This window comes from Peromyscus maniculatus, chromosome 12 (genome assembly GCF_049852395.1).
Source record: "Peromyscus maniculatus bairdii isolate BWxNUB_F1_BW_parent chromosome 12, HU_Pman_BW_mat_3.1, whole genome shotgun sequence".
NCBI classification, from domain to species: Eukaryota; Metazoa; Chordata; class Mammalia; order Rodentia; family Cricetidae; genus Peromyscus; species Peromyscus maniculatus.
Genome location: NC_134863.1, coordinates 65,964,051 through 65,984,474, shown reverse-complemented (window position 1 = coordinate 65,984,474; position 20,424 = coordinate 65,964,051). Strand labels below are relative to the sequence as shown.

The following is a 20,424-nucleotide window of genomic DNA, read 5'->3' as shown; positions in this document are numbered from 1 at the left end:
GAAAAGTTCAAGGACAAGGACACGGAAAATCCTGTGTGTAGCTCCGTGTTCACCCACCTGCTCAGAGATTAGCAACCTCTTCCCTGAACTTTACAGGCTTGATCCCCACCCAAGAGACACACCCAGCTCTGCCTCTGGGACCTGCCCCGACCAGCCTTTTCTCTCTCTCTCTCTCTCTCTCTTTCTCTTTTGACCAGGACAGACTATAAGAAACTCCTTTGTTCCTCTCTATGTGGACCAGTTGTCTCGCCATTTCCTGCATTTCTCAGAACTTACTTCAATAGATTATTTTTAGGAGCAAGTTGGAAGCTGCTGGTAGTTATTACGTTATCTACAAAGCCCAGAGGAAAACCTAAAGGTTAAAATGTAGCCTCTGGTGTCAATCTGCTTTCTAATCTATAGACCCAAATTTCTATTAATCATCGAGACGACTTCCTTTCTTTCAGAACATTGAGTTTTCTCCCCTGTTTATCTGCATATCCGCCCCTACAGATCAGATTGTGGGGGGAGGGGTGTTTCCTAGACAGGATTAGAAATTTCCAGACTTTGAAATATGGAGACACGTCATTTTTTGTTTGTTTGTTTGTTTTTGTTAGTTGTTTTTTAAATCTATTGTAGAGATAACAGAAACCTCCAAATAAACCAATCTGAATGACTACGAGACTCCAAATAGATTGAACGTAAGGAGGAGCTTTGGCAGAGTGTCTTTAGGAACATCTCGGGCCTGTCCCTGGACGAGTGATTTATCTTTTCCTATTGGCATGGTAGCCATATCTTGCAAATGTGAAAAATGCTAAATACCTTTGGGCACCCTCTAAATCAAGATACTTCTGTTTTACCATATCTGCTCCAGGGACAAAAAAAGGGCAATGGACTGAGTCAACCCCTCAGTGAACAAACACTACTTACCATCTACTCACCTGTGGGAGCAGAGCAGAGCAGGCCTGCTCAGAGGAACGTGAGACCAGCCTGATGCCCTATGCCCATACCGAAGCAGTTGCAATTAGGAAAAAGAACACACATCTAAAATGTCATCATGTTCAATGGAATGAGAGATGACTCTATGGGGTAAGATTTTGGTGCTAGCTCCAGCTACGCAGGAAAAACATTAATCTCTTCTTGTTTCGATGCCTTTTTCATTTTTTTTTTTTTTTTTTTTTGGTAAGAATTAAAAACCCACTTAGGCAAACTTTCAATTATTCTTTCGATATCAAGTTCTCTATTTTTTTTTCCTCTTAGTCAATCACCCTATGTGACACTTTAATGAGAATGGGGAAGGTTGTCCCCGTAGCTCAGGGATTTGAACACTTGCTCCCGGGTTGGTGACAGTGTTTGGGGAGGTTGAAGAGGTACAGTCTTGCCAGAAAAAGTGTGCCACTGCAAGTGGACTTTAAGAGTTTGTAGTTTCACCCTATTTCCGGTTGTCTCCCTGCTTCTGTTTCATGCATTTGATTGAGGATGTGATCTCTGAGCTTCTGGTTCCAGCCACCATGCCCGTCTACTGCCATGCTTCCCTGACATGATGCCTTCTTTCCCATTGAGAACTGGAAGCCGAAAGAAACTCTTCCTTCCGTGTGCTGCCTTGGTCATGGTATTTTATCACCACAGCAGGAGAAATGTGTCTAACATGATGAAGACCAACTTTTTCATTCACTCTACCAGAAACTACCAGACAGTGTATAATAAATACTAAAATACTGCTGTTCTTACAACTAGGGAATTAGACTACAGAATTAAAAGATTTGTTTACTACTAATCAAGGAAGGTCAGAAACTCTAAAACCAGAATGTGTCCTGTCTCCTGGGCCAGTATTAGGTACTTGAAGAAATTCATTTGAACAGTGAGACAGAGATGGCATGTATTATTACTTCTGGGAATTTGGAGCAGGGCCTTTGTCTGTTTTCCTATCGTGATTCTCTAATGTTGGCTCTCCCCATCTCTTAAACAGAAAGTAATGGATGAAGTAATGGTGTACACAAGACAAAACAACAATTTGCAGATAACTCCCCAAAATTACTTGCAGATAATTACCAAAATATATTTGGTGAATGTATTACCAAATGGCAAAAGATTCTTTAACTAGGATGGAGGTAATTATTCCAGGTAGGAAGATGCTTGTGAATTATTTGAGTAGGCCAAATATAATCACAAGGGTCCTTATATGTTAACAACGCAGAGCTTTGAAGGAAGGAGACAAAGGTTCAGAATGTGGGTGTCTCCAGAAGCTGAAGGTAGATTCTCTGTTTAATTATAAAAAAACAAAGTCATTAAATATCCAAGGATCCATTCAGACCCTCACCAAATTCTTTTCATGATAAAGATGCTCTCCTTGTATATTATCCTCCTCTGCATAAATCAGCTCTACAGAAAGAGAAATCTTGTCTACCAAGAGGTCTCCACATACAGCATTTAAAGTCAAACTTGATCCTCCACAATAGCTAATGAGTGGAAGATTTAGGCATTCAGTAAAGGAGCTGTGGGTCTGCGTCTTACCCCAAGTTTATGAGATAGGAGAAAGGGACATAATGTGCAGTATCGCCTTCTGTTAGTCATTTCAAAAGTGACCGTCATCCTCTGTTCGCTGTTGCTACAACAGAATACCTGAGACTAGTAATTCGCCAACACACTTATTTCTTTCAGATGTGGAGGCTAGCAAGTCCAAAATCCAGGGCTGAATCTGGTGAGGGCATTCTAGCTGGTTAGGGATGTCAAGTGCGCTCTTCAGAGGATGGCAAATCGGCTCACGCAAAAGATAGAAACACCTGGGCATGTCTTAAGATAACCCACTATTAATCTGTTCATCTGTGAGTGAGTCCGTCCACCCAGAAGGAGAATCTTCAGAACTAATCACTTACGAAAGTTTCCATGTCTCTCCACCTTTTAATACATCACAGAGAGAGGTTCAATGTCAACATGAGTCTTAGCTAGAATATTCAGCAGACTTTGACCCCAATATTTTCATCCAATTTGACCATCTTTCACCATCTCTGTCGACAGAAGAAAGCCCACAATTCTGAAAGTGCTCTGGATATCCCCCAAAAGTAAGCTGTGGATTAAGAATGGTTTCTAACATACATAAGGGTCTTTGAGTTCTTGAGAATTATATAGATGTGAACATGTTAGCATTTCCTTCCATTGCAAATTCCAGTCCCACTTATCTGTTTGATTACTATAGAACATTTCCACTCCAACAAAATTCCACTGCAGCAAAAAGAGTACACTTCCCTCTCCCTTGAAATCTGTTAAAATGGCATTTCTCTTGTGTTGCATTTCAGTAGACCTGTGCAAAAAAACATCTCCTCCCAAGATAGCAAGCACCACACAGCTGTAGTGCTGGGAAGAATAAGGCTGTGCTTGGAATATCAGATTCTTTTAAATCTACCAAAGCTGGAAAAGAGATTAAGAGTTAAGACTGGAAGTCTGCCTCTAATGTGCTGTATTATGCACTAGGCATTACAGTTAATATGTCCCCCCAGATTTTGATGACCTACTTTGCTCAGCTTACAAATGTGCCTGCACACATTAAGGACAGCAGTTCAGCAAGGATTGTGATTTTCCTTGCTTATAAGGATTGACCTCACACTCAGAATGTAATTGTGGTGTTTTGTATATGAGGAGCAAAGAGTGATGGCCAGGGGATGATTAGGACAAAGGAGAGAAGCATGTGTAACTTTGTCCTTATATAAGCACCATTAAATATTACTGAAGTCAAAAGAGGAGACACCAGTGTTTTGAAAGAATTCTATGTCAATGATTCCTCCTCAATCTCTCTCTCTCTCTCTCTCTCTCTCTCTCTCTCTCTCTCTCTCTCTCTCTCTCTCTCTCTCTCTCTCTCTGTGTGTGTGTGTGCGTGTGTGTGTGTGTGTGTGTGTAATTGCTACATATTTATCAAAATTTCTTTTTGGCTATTTAAAGTTTCTAGTGCAATCTTAAGACCTTTGATTTTAATATTAGTTTTTCTTAACAAGATTTAGAAATGGCAACTATTGGGCAGACAGTTCTCGTAAATAGGTCTTGTTTGGCTGTTTTTCTCCCTGAGGCAGTTTTCTTAGTTTTTGGGATACCTTTAAATACCATCTCTGGGGCAGTTAGAGGTAGATTACACTCCTTTCTATTCTCTTGGTCCGGTTGCTTTATAGGCACAGCTTTCCCTGTTTTCTGAGCCCCTGATTGCTAGAGCTTGTTACAGCCCTTGTCTGGCTTGTGTGAGAATCTTGAGATAGCCACATGTCTGTGCTTCCACAAACCAGCGGCATAACACTCTCTAGTCTGATCCCCCCTCTGGAGCAGAACATGGCTTGTAAACACAGCTACCTTATTTTTCATTCCCAGTCAGGACTCTTTTTTTTTCTGATACATGTACTGAAACCAAGCACTGGAAAAACAATTTACAAACTTAAAATCCAAATGACAATTATATTTATTCGTACCTAGCTTTTTTTTCTTCTAGAAAGTACTTGAGGTTATATGATGTTGATATGAAAATCCATGATAAATTATTTTTATTAAAAGCATCAAAGGTATAAATCATTTTGGAAAGGCCCTGGCATATTGCTGCCATGTATCTAGCAGGCAGCAGGTATAGGGAACTGCTTTTTTTTTCCTGGAACTTGTTAGAAATACAGTTTCAAAGGGGACAGATGTTTCATTTTCAAAGCATTTGACATGGTAGACAGACACAAATTTCACACTGGAAGGGGAAAGGGTCCCGAGAGTTCACAGAACACTGATCAGCATGCTGTTGTTTCTGGGGTGAGTCTAGCTGCCGAGAGCACACTAGAGTGGGTTCTCGGTGCAAGTGCAGAGTGGAGGGGGGGGTACCTGGGGAGGATGGTAGAGCGGGTAACACAGCTGCCTTAGTGGTGACCGCTGGACGATAGGAAAGAGAAGACCGAGGCTTACCCACTGGACCAGGACCTCTATGTACCTATAAATCCCAACTCCATTTCTAGGAAATCCATTTATTTTCCCTGCTTCTTAGTCATATCCAGTTAAACTCACTCCCCAGCTCAAAGTTCAGGAAATGTTGGGTTTTACATCCTGGGACACGCTGGGTGCAAGCCACCACCATTTCTCACTTGCCTTCTGCAGAGGCCTGCCAGCTGTTCTTCCGCGACAGAAGCCAGAGGTGGTTTTGAAGGAAGTAAATATAATCACACCACACCTGCTCTTATAACCCTCCAGCGGTTCCCTCTTTCTTTTAAGATAAAACACTGCTATGCGTGCGCATGCGTTGACTCAGCACTTGCGGAGGAGCCTGTGTGGTCCGGCTGCCCCAGGGGTTCTCAGTCTCAGGTCTACTGACATTTTTAACCTGGTAATTCGTTGTGGAAGGGGCTCTTTTCTGCATTGTAGGGTACTGAGCAGTACTCCTGGCCTCTACCCAGTAGATGCCAGCAGAACCCTCCAGCCCCAATCATGACAACGGAAAGTGTCACCCAGTATTGCCACGCATCTGCCTCCAATAGAGGCCAGTTGAGCTATCTAAAGCTTTCCCTGTGTGCTCTGTATCCCCACTCTGTATCTCTCCCCCACACAGTTAGCCATCACCACCACTTCCCCATTTTCGGGGCCACCCAGGCTTCCTTTTGTCTCTTTGAGTCCATTCCTCTATCGTGTGCACTATTATTTCTCCTCTCCTCCACTCCACAGAACTCTGGACTTCCTCATTCCTGCTCTTCCCTCGAGATGGATGAACTTCTTCCTAACCCAGGTCCTTAGGGTCTCTCCACTCCAAATCTTTCATGCATCCATAATGCCTGCCCTTGACAGAGAGCTTATCATTGTAGAAATCTTTCCTTATAGACAGCTTCTTCCTTTGATCCCCTTTGCATGGAAAGCCTCTTCCTGATAGGAGTCATGTTTACAGAGCTTATTGACGTTTCCAGGTCCTATCATGGAGAGTGATGCACAGAATTTCCGTGGAAAACACAGAAGCTCAAATAAGTACTAAACACCAGAATGTTCTCCAAGGGGTGTGGCAGAGCAGCCCTGAAGGTGCCGACTTCAGACTACTTTGGTAGATGGTATCATAATATATAACTATGATTATGTGTGCAGTAACAAGGCTAACATTAAGTGCTTTGTACATCACACCGTACGGTGTGTATGTATTATTTATCGCACTAAATTATTTCCAGAAGGATTCTCCATTCACAAGAAGGTTAAGGAAATTGTCTAGAGTCACATATGTAGCAAATGATTGAGTCAGAATTCTTACCCTTAGACTAGAATTTGAGGGCCAATCCTCCACATCCCTTCACAGTAGGAAGCTAGGTTCTTGATGTTTCTTGTAACTATGACAGGGCATTGTTTTAAGAATGTCTGTCGTCCAGGAAGACCTGGCCTCAGCGTTTGGATTTTCAAGAGCAGGGACAAGAAAATGATGCAGGAGTAGACTGCTGACTGACAACAGACAGATGCGTCTCAGTGTTGGTTGGAAATGGAAAGTTCTTCATGGGCACTAGGGGCCAGACAATAAGACAAGAATGCTCAAGGGATCATTCATTTAGTGTCTCTTGTCAGTCAAAAGTAGTGTGTGTGTGTGTGTGTGTGTGTGTGTGTGTGTGTGTGTGTGTGTCAAGAACCATCACCTTTTTCTTCTTTACTGAAGACGAGATCTCTTACTGGCTGGGTACTCATGCATTAGGCTAGGTTGACTGGACTTCGAGCCCCAGGGATCCATGCCTCTATCAACCCAACACTAAATTACAAGCACGTGCCTCCAGATGTGGTTATTTTTACATGTATTCTAAGGGTTAAACTCAGGTCCTCATGCTTACAAAGACAGTATTTTACCAACTCAACTATTTTTTCTAGACCTTTAAAAGGTCTTTAAACTTCTTTTTAAGAAATATTTTTATTAATTCTTTGAGAATTTTATATGATGTAGTTTGAATACATTCACCTCCTTTCACCCAATTCCTCTCATAGTCATCCACTCGCCCCTTCCCACCCAACTTTGAGGATTCCTTCCTTCCTTCCTTCCTTCCTTCCTTCCTTCCTTCCTTCCTTCCTTCCTTCTTTCCTTCCTTCCTTCCTTCCTTTCTTCTTTATTTCTTTCTTTTCTTCTTTTTTTCTTCTTTATTGAGTCCAAAGTATGTTGTCCAACTAGTCTTGGGAGTGGGAGTCTGCCCTGGCATATGATTGACCTCTAGGAGTCATATTTTTAAAGAAAACTGACTCTCCCTCTGCAGTTATCAAATGCCAATAGCTCATAAACATATAAGTCATTCCCACACTTTGGCATGAGGGTTCTAAATCCTAACTGAAGAGAGAGTTCCTTCAATATTGTGTGTGTGTGACTTGAGTTCGTGTGTGTGTGTGTGTGTGTGTGTGTGTGTGTGTGTGTGTGTGTGTGTGTTCTCATGCACATTACTATAGCAGCATGAGAAATCTGGTACACTTCCATGCAGAGAAGTAAATGCTTCACAGATTGAAAATCTCTGAGACTCAGAGAGCCACAGAATACTTTACTCTGTAAAAGTAGGTGGAAACACAGCACTGGATATGAAGTAGGAAAAATGCTAAAAGTAATTACTACCCACTATCCAATTACTCCTAGGCCAGAGGCAGAGAAAAATCATCCTGAGGGCTACCTTTGGCACTGTGAGCCAGCTGAAACACTCTCATGAATAATGCACTTTGCCAACGTCGAAGTGACCAAGGCTTGTAGTTCACTCTCCTTCCAACAATTTAATGTCTGACTTTCATTTGGCTTATCTGTAAAAACAAAAGGGATATGAATATTCAGTGGTGAGCCAGGGCTTTGATTTATTAAGCAACATTTATAAATCATTATTTATATCATAGTTATGCAACTGTCTTTAAAAAGAAGATTTTTAATGGCTACAGATTCCCAAGAATAATAAGCATTCTATATACATAGTTGACTGAATTTTATCTCCTCTGCTATTAAAACTTCATCTACTCAATGGGACTTCGTGTACCTCAGTGCCAGACAAGGCTCAAAGTATAAAGTCCATCTGTCTAATGGATATTTTGCCTATCAATCAAGTTTGTCATTACTTGGATTAAGTCGTTGAGATGGTCAGCTTCTTGGAAAATAAGAACGGTAAATATGCCATAGCAAATTGTAATGAATGATAGAAATTTGGGGCAAATGATGCTACATCAGTAAGTATCCAAAGTCTTGTTACTTAGAGTCTCTTCAGGACCAATAGAAATTAAAATGGTCCTTTGGATGTGGGGATTTTATCCCTTTGGCTTCCTCCTTAGGCACTTGCCCTGGTCATCATGATACCATCTCAGTACCTTGGCTACCACTGTCCTTATGACTAATTAAAAACTTGCACAACAGCAATGTTAAAGGCTGAGAGCACTTTCTCTCTGAGAACAGGACTTCTGGCATGGGGTTTTGGCCTTGGTGATATCAGGCCGATTCCACAACATGGACACAGGCTGTTTTTTGAGCCAAGCCAGCTCCAGTGTCTCATTCCCTATAGTGGGAAGAGGAGCTGACCTTGCCTGACTCGGAGTGAGCAGAATAGGCAGACATTGCGTCTTCTCTGGGGGAAGTTACAGAAACCGGGTGGGGTGCTGTCTGCAAAGGACGGGGGTACTTACGCCACAGCGAGGAGCATAGGTATTTTCACATCCTTTGAGCAGGCAAAATCTTGACTTCTTTACCTTGTCTTCCCTGCCCTTCAAGGCTGAAGGACTTGGTAAGGAAAACGAGGCAGTTAGCTTTCTCCTAAACATACACATGACAGATCTAGTTATAAATAAGCTCAGCTACTTGTCTCATTCTCTGTGGAAGTCCTGTGTGTTCCTATTAAATGCTATTTTCCCCCAAAGATCAAGAGCATATTAAAATGAAGAGACTTGCTTACTTAATTGAATTGGTCAGTATTTAGTGTGTAAAAATAAACTGTTTTGGACCCAATGAATGAAAAGAAGATTCAATTTAATTTAGCAACATTCTGCATAAACTACATGATATAAGATATGCATGGAAAATAATGTCCTCTGTTTACATAAGGGACAGAGTATGGGAAAAAAAAATAAAGAAAGAAGGAAGTGGTAGAGAACCATTGTTTTATCCCCCTGTCTACAGTGGAGTAGCTATTCCGCAAGTCTTCCCTAGACCATGCCTCACCTCTGACCCCAGTCTTTCTCCAAGGACACTCAGGTAGCATAACATTGGGGTTATGCTTGGGAAAGCCCCTAAGCAGGATGCTACTTGTTCCAGTACATTCTGGAACTCTTCCATCCATCTTCTATCCATTCCTCTCCTCTCCTCTCACTGTGCAGCAACTGGCTCCAATCTAGAGATGTCAGCACTCGGCCAGAGAGGAATCCTTCATTTCTTCTTTACTTGGAGTCTCCAAGGAAGGTTTCAGCAAGGAGGCTGGGGACTGCAAAGAGGACAAGGACCTCCTGACAACTGGGTCACAATGCACGCTCCTTGACTTCCTTCACTATTTATGCCATCTGTTTATCGAAAAACTTGGTGCTCTTCATATGGTTTGGAAGAATCTGAAAAATACTTCTAAGGAAACTTTTTAGTTGTAAACTGATTTCTAAACGCTACTAGGGCACCAAGACTTTCAGAATTGCAGTGCCTATTCCCTAATTATTTTGAGCTAATGGATTTTAATTATCAGAGGAAACACACTCAGCAATTTTATTACACATATTGTCCTAGTGATATACTTAATTGTCTACATTTTTAAATTATTAGATCAGTATGTCATTCAATGAATGGTTAAGCCCTTCCTTTGCGTCTAGGACAATGGGAAGCACTAAATGAAATATCAGAGAAAACAGAGCGTGGTGCCTGCTTTTGATGAACCTAACCTCTGGTGTCAAAGGGAAAACATAACACTGTATGTGTCCCTTCCCAGTGCGAGGAGAAATGTAGGAGTGCTTGGAGAATGCTTTTCTAAAATGATTACTTTCTATTATTGCAATTATGGGAGATAATATTTAATACCAAAGTATTAAGTAACATTTTCTCCACTAATTGTTTTTGTTTGTTTGTTTGTTTGTGTGTTTTGTATGTGTGTGCATCCTATCTTCCCAATTATAGCACAGGCCTCCTGTAGCTGTAAACTGAATGTTACACCGCCTCTCTCTTCTACATCTGTATTCTTTTGGCAACAATCTTATACCTAGGAGACCCTTTATACCTAGTTTTTTTTTTAATTCTTGCTAAATGGTAATAACAAACCTAAACATAAAATGATATATAAAAAAAAAATGGCATCTCCATCCTTTCGCTGAGCAGATTCCAATGAGAGCTTTGATGGTTGCTATGAGCTGACAGATCCCACAATTCCTGTCTTCTGTGTTGAAACCCTGAATGTTGGATTCTAATTCTCACTCTTCTGTGATGTGGGGCAAAATGGCCTTCAATTATGACAACTAAAAATAATACTGAGAGCATCTGAAAATTGTAGTAAGCATCATTTGATGTCACACAGGGTTTGTAAAGTTACCGGAGAAGGATTGCTACCAGTCCAAGATGCCGTGATTACTAAGACAACCCTGGCATGCTGGTAACTACACTGATCATAAGACGGCAGGGCGTTCTTTAGAAGCATGCCATCACTGTAATTTTTCACTTCACTTTTATCCCACTCATATTTTTGAAGTCATTTCTATTGTGCCTTTTCTTTCAAACCGGTTTTATGTTGACGGGCCCGGCTTCCCTGGAGGAAGGCACATATGGACAAACCTATGCACCACTGAGCTGCTAATAATAATTATCCTCTGCCCTTTCCCAGCCTCTTTTATCTGATGATATCAAAGCACTTTTCAAATGGATGTCTATAATTACCTCCACCGTACAACAGGGTAGCTACCGGGGGTTTACAGGTTGACAGAGGAAAGGGAAGAAAAGAGAAAGCACACAACCCCATTCCCAGCCTTCTTCCTCTTCCCTTCCTCTGGACCCCCAGGACTTTTAAGAATAGGGCATTGGTGCTAGCCTTCTGGAAAAGAGGATCAGGTCTTCGGGATGGGCACTTAGCTCCAGTGGAGGCCTAGCAGTGGTGAGCATTTGGACACAAATGGCCAAATCCCTATGCAGCAAAGCAGTGGAGGCCATGTTCACGTTCTGCTAATGATACTAATTAAAGCTTTTATGTGAGAATTCCAGTGAACCCACCAACCTGGGTGGCAGGTTCTCCACGTGGCTGGGACTTTGCTGACTTCTTTCCTACCCAAGTAGGACAATTTATCAACGGAAAAGCACAGGAATCTATGTTTCGCACAAAAAGCCATGTTGAGGGCTAACAGGCTGTATTTCTCAGTTCTTCTGGAGAGGTACAATAGTTCAGAGATGTCCAATGAATTAGCTGCCTGCCTGGGATTCCTTAACACGTTATCCATCTATTCTTAGACGGGTTAGATTTCTCATTCTCGGTCCTATTTGAAGATACAATGGTATATCACAAACTGGTAAGTTTCCCCTCAGAATGGGCAAAATGAAAGAAGTGGATGGGAATTGTCTAACTGCCATTATTATGGGGGCCTAAGAACTGGCAGAAGGCGTGTTCTTCCTGACAGAAGCGATGCTCTGGGGCCTCTAGAGCAAATGAGAAGCTAGGAACCATAAAGGCTGTAGTGCAGTGCAGGGCTCCAGCCAGCAAGTTATTCTGAAAGTGGCTGAGAACAGCTGGTAGCTGGAGAGAACACTGGTTATTATCCAAATGTTACTAATATGTCCCATAGAATATACTTGGGAATAATTCTTTGCTATTCATTTGAACAAGAACACTGAGACACTTTATATGTATAATAAAGCTAATTTTACGTTTAATAGACACAATTTTATTTTTAATGTTAATAAAATCAGAATCGTATTAAATTTGAGAAGTGAATAAAACTTTTATAACATCAAGATTATCTTTCTGGCCTCTATTTGCTGATTAAAATGTTCTCACTTCAATCTCTTTAGATTAAATTGAATTTTGTGATGCTCGTTCTATTTTTCTCTTAGGAGTATCACCATTGTTTAAAAATAGGTCACATTAGGTTGTCTTGTTGAGGTGGCTTAGAAGGTAAAGGCACAAGCCTGGCAACCTTCGTTTAATTTCCCGAAGAACCCATTTAAATGTGATGGAGCAAACCTATCCATTTAACCCCACAAACTTGTCCTCTGACCTCTAAAAGCATGCTGCTATGGAATATGTCCCCTACCCCCACAGCCAGAATAAATAAAAATGTGAATGAAGAAAAGTAGGGTTTTTCAGAGCAAGCTGTTTCTTATAACCATTTTCATACCCACTCTCCTATTTATCTCTTACCTGTTTGATTTTTGAGACAGGGGATTCACTGTACAGGCCAGGACAGCTTCCATTGAAATCCTCCTGTTTCAGCCTTCCAAGATCTAGGATTGTAGGCATGTGCCATGCTGTGCTTGCTGTCCTATTTTTAGCTGAAAGATAACGATTTTTTTCCCAATCAATAAGAAATTGGGGATGCTTGATTTTAGGGAAACAATAGCCATTACTTACAAAGCCGCTATAGAAAGTCACACTGTCTGGTTCTGGGTTAAGCAGGATGAACTGTCATTTCATCCTTAGAATATCATTGAGCCAAGCACTTGTATTATTTGCATTTTACAGGCTCGGAAACTGCAGAATGTAAGCCTTCTGACTTTGTCTTTCAGGTAATAAACGATGCAGCTATCATTAGACCCCAAGTCATACTGACTCTCTCGCAGATTGCAACCTTAACCTGTTGCATAACTGATTCTTAAGTTTCTAGTTGTATGACCTTGGCAGTGTCTAGCTAAGTCATCACAGACCGCCAGCTCTCTGCTCCAACATCCTCCGCCGGGTTGACATACACGTTTGATCAAGCTGGAAAGGTCAGCGTTTCTAACCCTCTCGCGTAACCTCTCTCATGCTTTATTTCAGCTTGGGAAAGCCCCCAACACCTTGGCCAACTCTCATGGCTGAGAGGCCCTCTCCCAGGGATGTCCTTACTGAGTGTTGTTTCTTGGTAAATAAAGCTCTGCTGCTGATGATGCCTTTTGATTCATCATCACACTGCTATTCGGTGTCAGCGAGGAGTACGCTGGAGGAGGCAGGCGTCTTGAGCTCTTATGAAGGGAAACAGGTGGCTGGTCATGTTGGACGCATTCCCTCTGGCAGCGGTGGGGAAGCTGCAACTCGTATTTAGCATTTTAATTGAGGCTGGCATTTGCAGAACTACTTTTCTCTTTAAAAGTCTTTTCAGATGAGAGCAACCCAAAATAGAACGTATTATAACTTCTTCCTGTGTCATGAACATTTTAGCTCCTGAAGATAAACTTCCCTTTACTTCGCTCAGACATGGCAGATTAACAGTCGTGAAAACTAGTACACACAGGTGGTCGGCCAACAGAGAGAGGAAATGTTTTTGTCAACATTTTCATCAGCTTTCCCCACAATCACCAAGACTCTCCAAATAGAATCTGCTGACTTCAATGCAGGGTCAGTGTTACAGTGACTCACAGCCGGGGATCATAGAACAAACAAGCTCCACAAAGGAGACTTCATATGTAAATGCTATTTCCTCATGGCTAGTGAAAGCTGAGTTTTCCACAAAACAGAACTGGAGGAAAGAAAAATCCGCCTTTGTGGTTCCTGCTCCGTCTCACATATCCCCGGGCCTCAAGAAATCCACACACCGTCTAACAACCGCTGCCCCCCTCCCCTTCCTCTCCCAGCTCCTAGAGTGCACCAGAGGCATTCGGTTCCTCCGTGAAGAAAATACTCCTGAACCAGATCCAGTACCGCTCCTACCCACGCCACTTCCCAGAAGCTAGCCTTGCCAAGGTCTCCAGTAACAGTCTCACTGCCAAAACCAAATGGCAGGTCTCCATCGTGATGCTCCTTGACCTACGTACAGAATTTGACACTGCTGATAACCAATTACACAACTCTCCCTTCTTGGCTTCTGAGCCTCTTTCCTCATTTAGTCTACGTCTCACTCCATCTGATTTAGACAAACACACACACCCCCAGGCTGGGTCCCCTACCTCCCACCTCCCATGGGTTTTCCCCATGTTGTTTTTCTGTTTATAGTTTTCCTCCATGGTTCCCTCACTGACAACGGAGAGGTCACTCACTATCTATTTATTTATGTTAGAATCCCAGTGCCTAGGTGGTGCTTGCAAAATAGGAAATGCTCAAAAGATGTATGTTGTATCTATGAACATACTTAATAGATCAATTTCTATATTTATTTCAGTCCCATGTATTTACCTGGCTGGAATACAGGACCAATTCAGATTACTATTGCTGTTTTGTTTTGTTTTATGCAGGTTCTCATGATTGCAGTCTGGCTTAAAGCTTATTATGTAGCAGAAGATGACCTTGAACTCCTTCCTTTGACTTTTCCCATAGCCGACATCCATGCCCGCGTAAAGAACACTGATAAACAGGGATGCTTCTGAGTAAAACTCTTCACTCACTTGGTTGTTTTTCAATTTCTTTTTCCAGTTCCCAATTAAATCTGCTTTTTCAGTCATGACATTTTCTGAATCTGATTTGTCTTCTTTTCAACACTTCCAGTAGATTTTTACAATATATTTTTTTTTTGCAGGATGAATTGTAAAAAGCACTCTCTGTTCAATCAGGATTTTGTGTTGTAAGTTCTTGCCCTGATACATTACAGCGGGGCCAATTAATATTTGTTGAGTGATGGCTGCATGAACAAATGGATTTTGCGCATTGTCTCTTAATTTGATCATTAAGGTCATCCGACGAGTGAACTAGCTGTTCTATTATCTGATTACTTTTGTCATTTTAATTGCCAAGTCATATAATCTCAGAGATGGCATAATCAAAAGCATAGCAATCTATTATTTCAATGAAAAATAACAACTTAATTCAATACACGGGATTCTGTTTAAAAGTTTGTATGAAACCTCTCATCTCCTGTTTCCATTTAGATACGAATCCAAATCGCCCCAGAATTCTAAGTCACAGTATTTCATCCTATAATTCTTCAGTTCTTTAGTGCCCCATCTCCTTTTGAGATGCATGAGCATCCATGTGCTCTGGGACAGGATTTCACCACGTAGCCCAGGTGGACTCATGATCCTCCTTTGCTTGAGTTTCAACTGCTGGAATTACAGTTGCTCCATTGCGCTGACCCAAAGTTGACCTTTTCATTTATTAATTACTGTATGCTCTCTTGAAGCCATTTTTTTTTTTAATTTGGTGTGTAAATTATGTTAAATCCTCATTTAGTTGCAGAGTCTTTCGAATGTTTTTAGATGCCTTCCTGTCTTCGTTACTTTCAATTACTGTAAAGAGACATCGTGGCCCCAGCAACTCATGAAAGAAAACATTTAACTGGGGGCTGCAGTTCCAGAAGGTTAGTGGAGCCCATGACCATCATGATGGGGATATGGTAGTGGACAGGCAGGCATGGTGCTGGAGCAGTAGCTCAGGACTTACACATAGGACGCAGAGAGAGAGAAAGCTAACTGGGATGGCATGGGCTTTTGAAGCCCCAAATGCTACTACCAAGCTAGTAACACACCTCCTCCAACAAGGCCACGCCTCCTAATTCTTTCCAAACAGTTCCACCAATCCTGGAACAAGTGTTCAAATATATGAGCCTATGGGGGCCATTCCATTCTCATTCAGGTTAGCACAGTAACTGTTTCACTCTCCTTGTTTCTGTCTTATGTCTGAATATACCATGGTCATTTGTCTGCTCACTATGCTCGGCCAGCAATCATTGCACTTAACATCCCCCATTAAATGGATGGATGGATGGATGGATGGATGGATGGATGGATGGATGGATAGATTGATGGATGGGTGCATGGATGGGTGGATAGGTGGATGGATGAATGGATGGATGGATGGTGGATGGATGGATGGATGATGGATGGATGGATGATGGATGGATGGATGGATAAGCAGATAGGTAAATTAACTTCCAACATGTTTTTTAGAAATTTCTTAATACATTCTTTTAGAACTGAAGTGTTACTTCAGAGGAACATTTTATTTTATCCTTTCATTATAAGCACATCTTTCCCACATTCCAATGGACTGAAATGTGAACACCCTTGTATTTGTGGTCCCTTTATGTATTTTTTATTACAAATTCCTAAAAACAAGAACTGTTATTTATTATACCTCATCTACAGACCTTTTAGCATTGTTCTGTGGAAATGCAGACAATTAAAACATTATTTATAAGTCTTCTAACAAATTATTAGGTACATATCTGAAACTACACAGATATCTGAAACCACAAAAAAATCAATTTATTCTTCCACCACTGGCCAATATATTCATTCAACATTGCTAGAGGATGTTTATAATCAAAAACGGACCCCTTCCATTATTCAATGATTCTTGTTAGATCAATAGCATTTCCCATTTAGTAAAATGTGATGTCTCATGACTTTTCATGGCAATCTGTATAATTGGAACAGATTCGTTTGATTAGCATGAAGAGTGGTAAATCACATGAAGCATCACAATGAGCTACAAGAGAAGCCTCTGTTGGCATTTCTAATCCTAAAGAGAACACCTTTCCAATTTCTTGATGCTTTTTTCCCTCCCAGTTGATTATTTTACTTATGAAACACATACATTCCAAATTCCTATTTGTGCTAAGTGTCTGATAGAGGCAGACTCCTTTGCCCAACATTTTAGGTAGGTCTTCGATAAAATATAAATGAGCAACAGCTTCCTGCTAACCACAAATTCCCCTTCTGGTTTTGCTTTGTCTAAATGTTCTTCTTGAATGCCCAGAGGACTTTCCCTTCCTGCTTGGCACAGTCTTAAATTAGTTTGAATCACATTATTCTTACATCCATTGCATGTACCTGCATTATGATTCCAAGGGCAATTTGTATCCTTAAACCATAGTGTGCTTATCATCAATGCTTCAAGGGATTTCAGTCTGGCCTTGATCTTGCTCAGTTCATCAAGGTTGCTTGTGGGGGTGGAACTACTCTCTGGCACAGCCTTGGTTGCATGTCTATAAAACTAAGAACTCTATTTCTCAACCAAAGTAGTGGTTTTCCAACAACACTGTGCTTTGTTTTGTGTTAGTCACACCTGCAAGTTTCTGCCCATACAAAAAGTCACATCCCCTTTTACCTCTTTAAATTCAAAGCCAGTAATGTGTTCTACCATATTTCTATTCTAAATTTCAGTTTAGGAAAATCAGATAAGAATCCTGTTTCACTGCTGTACATGCGTGTCTTTCCTTTCTTGTGTCTCACAGGTGTGCCTTTTGATTTTCATTAAAAGTGTAAGTAGTAATATTGGAAAGCAAATTAAAAACTGAATAAAATTTGGGGGAGACATATGAAGTTGAGGTGCATTAAGGCATCTCTGATGCAGATCGCCCTCCAGAATATATCAACAACCAAGCTGTAAAATGTGTATGTCAGAAGTGAAGGACTTTACAAGATACCAATTATGTTCCCACTGCTTTATCAGCAGGCCATGGAATCAGATGAAAAGAGCAATCAATGTTTACCCCAAACTCAAGGGTGTGTGTATATAGGGAAAGACCCACCCAAATACTACCTATTCTAGGCTTCTCATTAACAACTGGTGTTTTAGAATTCACTTCTAAGGCAGACAGCTTTAGCACCAGCATATGGCTTGAAGTAGTGGGGTACGGTATTGTGAAGCAGTCCTGACATTCAAAATGTAGCAAGTAGCATATTAGGCCAAAGTGGGTGTCAGTAAATGTACCCACATATTTAACCTGATAGATGTGAGAAATGGCACTCACAGTAGTGAACACTGAGAAGGAAGAATGTGGTAGGGGGTGATGGAGCAGGGTTGGACTATGTTCAAAGTGATTGTGATAAGGTTAACAGGAAATGTCTACTACAAGACTGTACACATGACTGAAGAGGTTTTCTTATCAGCAGTATTTGATTTACCAATATTAAAATATAGACCGTGTGTCTATCCCTATTTTTGGAGTCATATAGTTCTCTTGTCTCATTTCCTTCCTTCCTTTCTTCCTTCCTTCCTTCTTTCCTTCCATCCTTCCTATCTTCCTGCTTTCCTCCTTCCATCAAATTTATCTTTCAGAAAACAGTCATAGATAAAATGAAAGCTGTCCATAATTTGCAACTTTTTTTTTCTTTTGCAGTGTTTGAAGTTGAACCCAGATTCTCACACATGTTAAACAAATGTTCTACCCCTGAGCTGAGGCTGTAGCTCAGCATTTAATCAAAATGGTTTTATATTCACTTATTTTTTTTTTGTAGGGGGTATTGGGGGTGGCGTGCATATGGCAGTCAGAGGACAACTTGTGGGAATTGGCTCTCTAATTTCACCATGTAGATTCTGGGGATCCAACTCGGGTCATTGGGCTTGATGACAAGTGCCTTTATCTTCAAAGTTATTCCATTGGCCCTGTAAAAATTGTATTAAAAATTATTTTTGTGGAGCTTGATGGAAACTTTTGCTCACATATGTACTTTAAGAGTTGGTTGTCACAGTGGTTTTGTATCTATTGTCCTTATGGTTATTGCATTTTTATATTTACTAGTGAAAGAAATATTTTCAAGACATCATATTTCTTATATGTCTTCTGCCCAAAGCCAGACACCTCCACTCCTCTGTCAGTGTGTACTAACATCAACTTCTTTTCCCAATCGGCTTTCTCTTCCCCTGTTATTCCTTCTCTTATTCTTGCTCTTCTCAGTGGAATGAGAGCTTTTCCAGGCTCCTTCCGTGAACTATGCAAATGTAAATAGCTGATTGAATTATGTCTCTGTGTATTTATGATGCCTTCATTACTGTTTGGCTCCATTGCAGTCATTTTAAACTTACATAAATGATCCATTAGGATCCTTTAAAATGCAATTTATTACGTCAGTCCTTTTCCTCCAGTGAGAGGAAAGCGGAAGTGCACGTGAGAACCATTGTCAAGAGCTGAAGCAGAAGAAGGGCCAGTTTGTTTCTCCTTTAGAGGAGATGAGAATAAAGACTTCCATTAGCATACTTTAATTACGGTGTTCATGGAAATGTTTGGATTTGTGAGAGCAATTAGAAATCATTTGAATTATTTTTACAAATGGGACAATTTTACAGATAGTTATTTTCATATTATCTGTATTTGCTGGTAAGATAATAAAAACTGCAATAATTACTAACAGCTAAGTGATAATACTTATAAAAAACATTAATTTTTAATGAAAAGAGATAAAATGAAGGGCTGGAGAGATGATCACTGGGTAAAGGTGCTTCCCTTGAAGCCTGGCCGTGGGCATTGGATCCCTGGATCCACATCGTGGAAAGAGACAACCAAGTCCCAAAGTTGTCACCACAGGAGCTCCACTGTGCCACATAGCCACCCCAGCCTCACCCCCCACCATGACACACAAATACGCAAGTCAAAAAAAATAAAACAGATGGCCAAAATGCAGAGATCGAAGGTATGCAATGAGAACTATATTTTAGTAAATACCATTAATGATAGCATAGATAATAATATTACCTCCACAGAAGGTTGATGCTTCAACATCGTTATTTCCTCTTTATCCTTAAGAAAATCATTCCCAGAGGTGTGTTCCAATTCCTTATAATAATGACAAGTAATGTTGATTACTTTTTTAAACCTAGCAGGACATAGTTCATTTTGTAAAACTTTTAACTCTTCAAAACTCTAATTTAGATTTTTAACTGTTTAATTGAAGAAAAAAAAAAACAAGATAAAGGACTACTGAGATGATTTATTATTGTACAGATTTTGAACTACATTTCTTGATAGGACATTTCCCAGTCATACCTTTCAACTAACTAAATTTTAATATCCCTTTTGCATAACATATTTCCTGAGGAACTGCAGGTATCCTTACATGCACAGTATAAATCCACAATGATTTATTGAAGCAAGAGATACTCAAAGAATACTCAGATAAAATAATGGAAGTGAATATCCCTAGGAAATATTTTAGAAGTTCCTGGGTTTCACAGAGGGCACTTCACAGCCGTCTAGCCATGGTCCACCTCCAATACCACACTGTTTATACATTAAAATCGGTTCCAGAATTATTCCTGTTTGGGGTGCAGAATGGGATCTCTTACCCTTCACTTAGTGGTGGGTACACTTTTCAGAAGGCCAGTTAATAAGGTCGTCCCACTCCAAACTCTTCCATAAACAGCTTACAACACTCCACTGCCATGGCGCTAGCTCATCCCTGCTTCTCCCTTGTATATTTATATGTGTCATTCAGCACCCTTCCTCCTGCCTGGAAAGCCATAGAGAACGATTGTCTTAGGAGTCAGTTGCAGCTCTGTGTAATGAGCCAGTGGGCAGCATCCTAGACAGGCGTGAGTGGAAGCCTGTCTGTGCTTTTTCCCTGGACTAAGAAAGCCATTACCTTAAAACCCAGCCTTTGGGAAATAGTCTTGGATATGGTCCATAGATACATATACAGCCACAGAGCCACCCAACAGCCTGTCC

At 40.8% G+C, this 20,424-nt stretch overlaps 1 long non-coding RNA gene across 1 annotated transcript; it reads right to left on the bottom strand.

Annotated features, from left to right (window-relative positions):
- Positions 1-7,078: 7,078 nt before the first annotated feature.
- Positions 7,079-13,404, bottom strand: LOC143268013 (uncharacterized). Its single transcript, XR_013043602.1, has 4 exons — positions 12,957-13,404; positions 12,273-12,403; positions 9,119-9,377; positions 7,079-7,722 (listed from the first exon to the last, which is right to left on the bottom strand). It is a non-coding gene; the product is annotated as an uncharacterized LOC143268013 (long non-coding RNA).
- Positions 13,405-20,424: the final 7,020 nt, after the last annotated feature.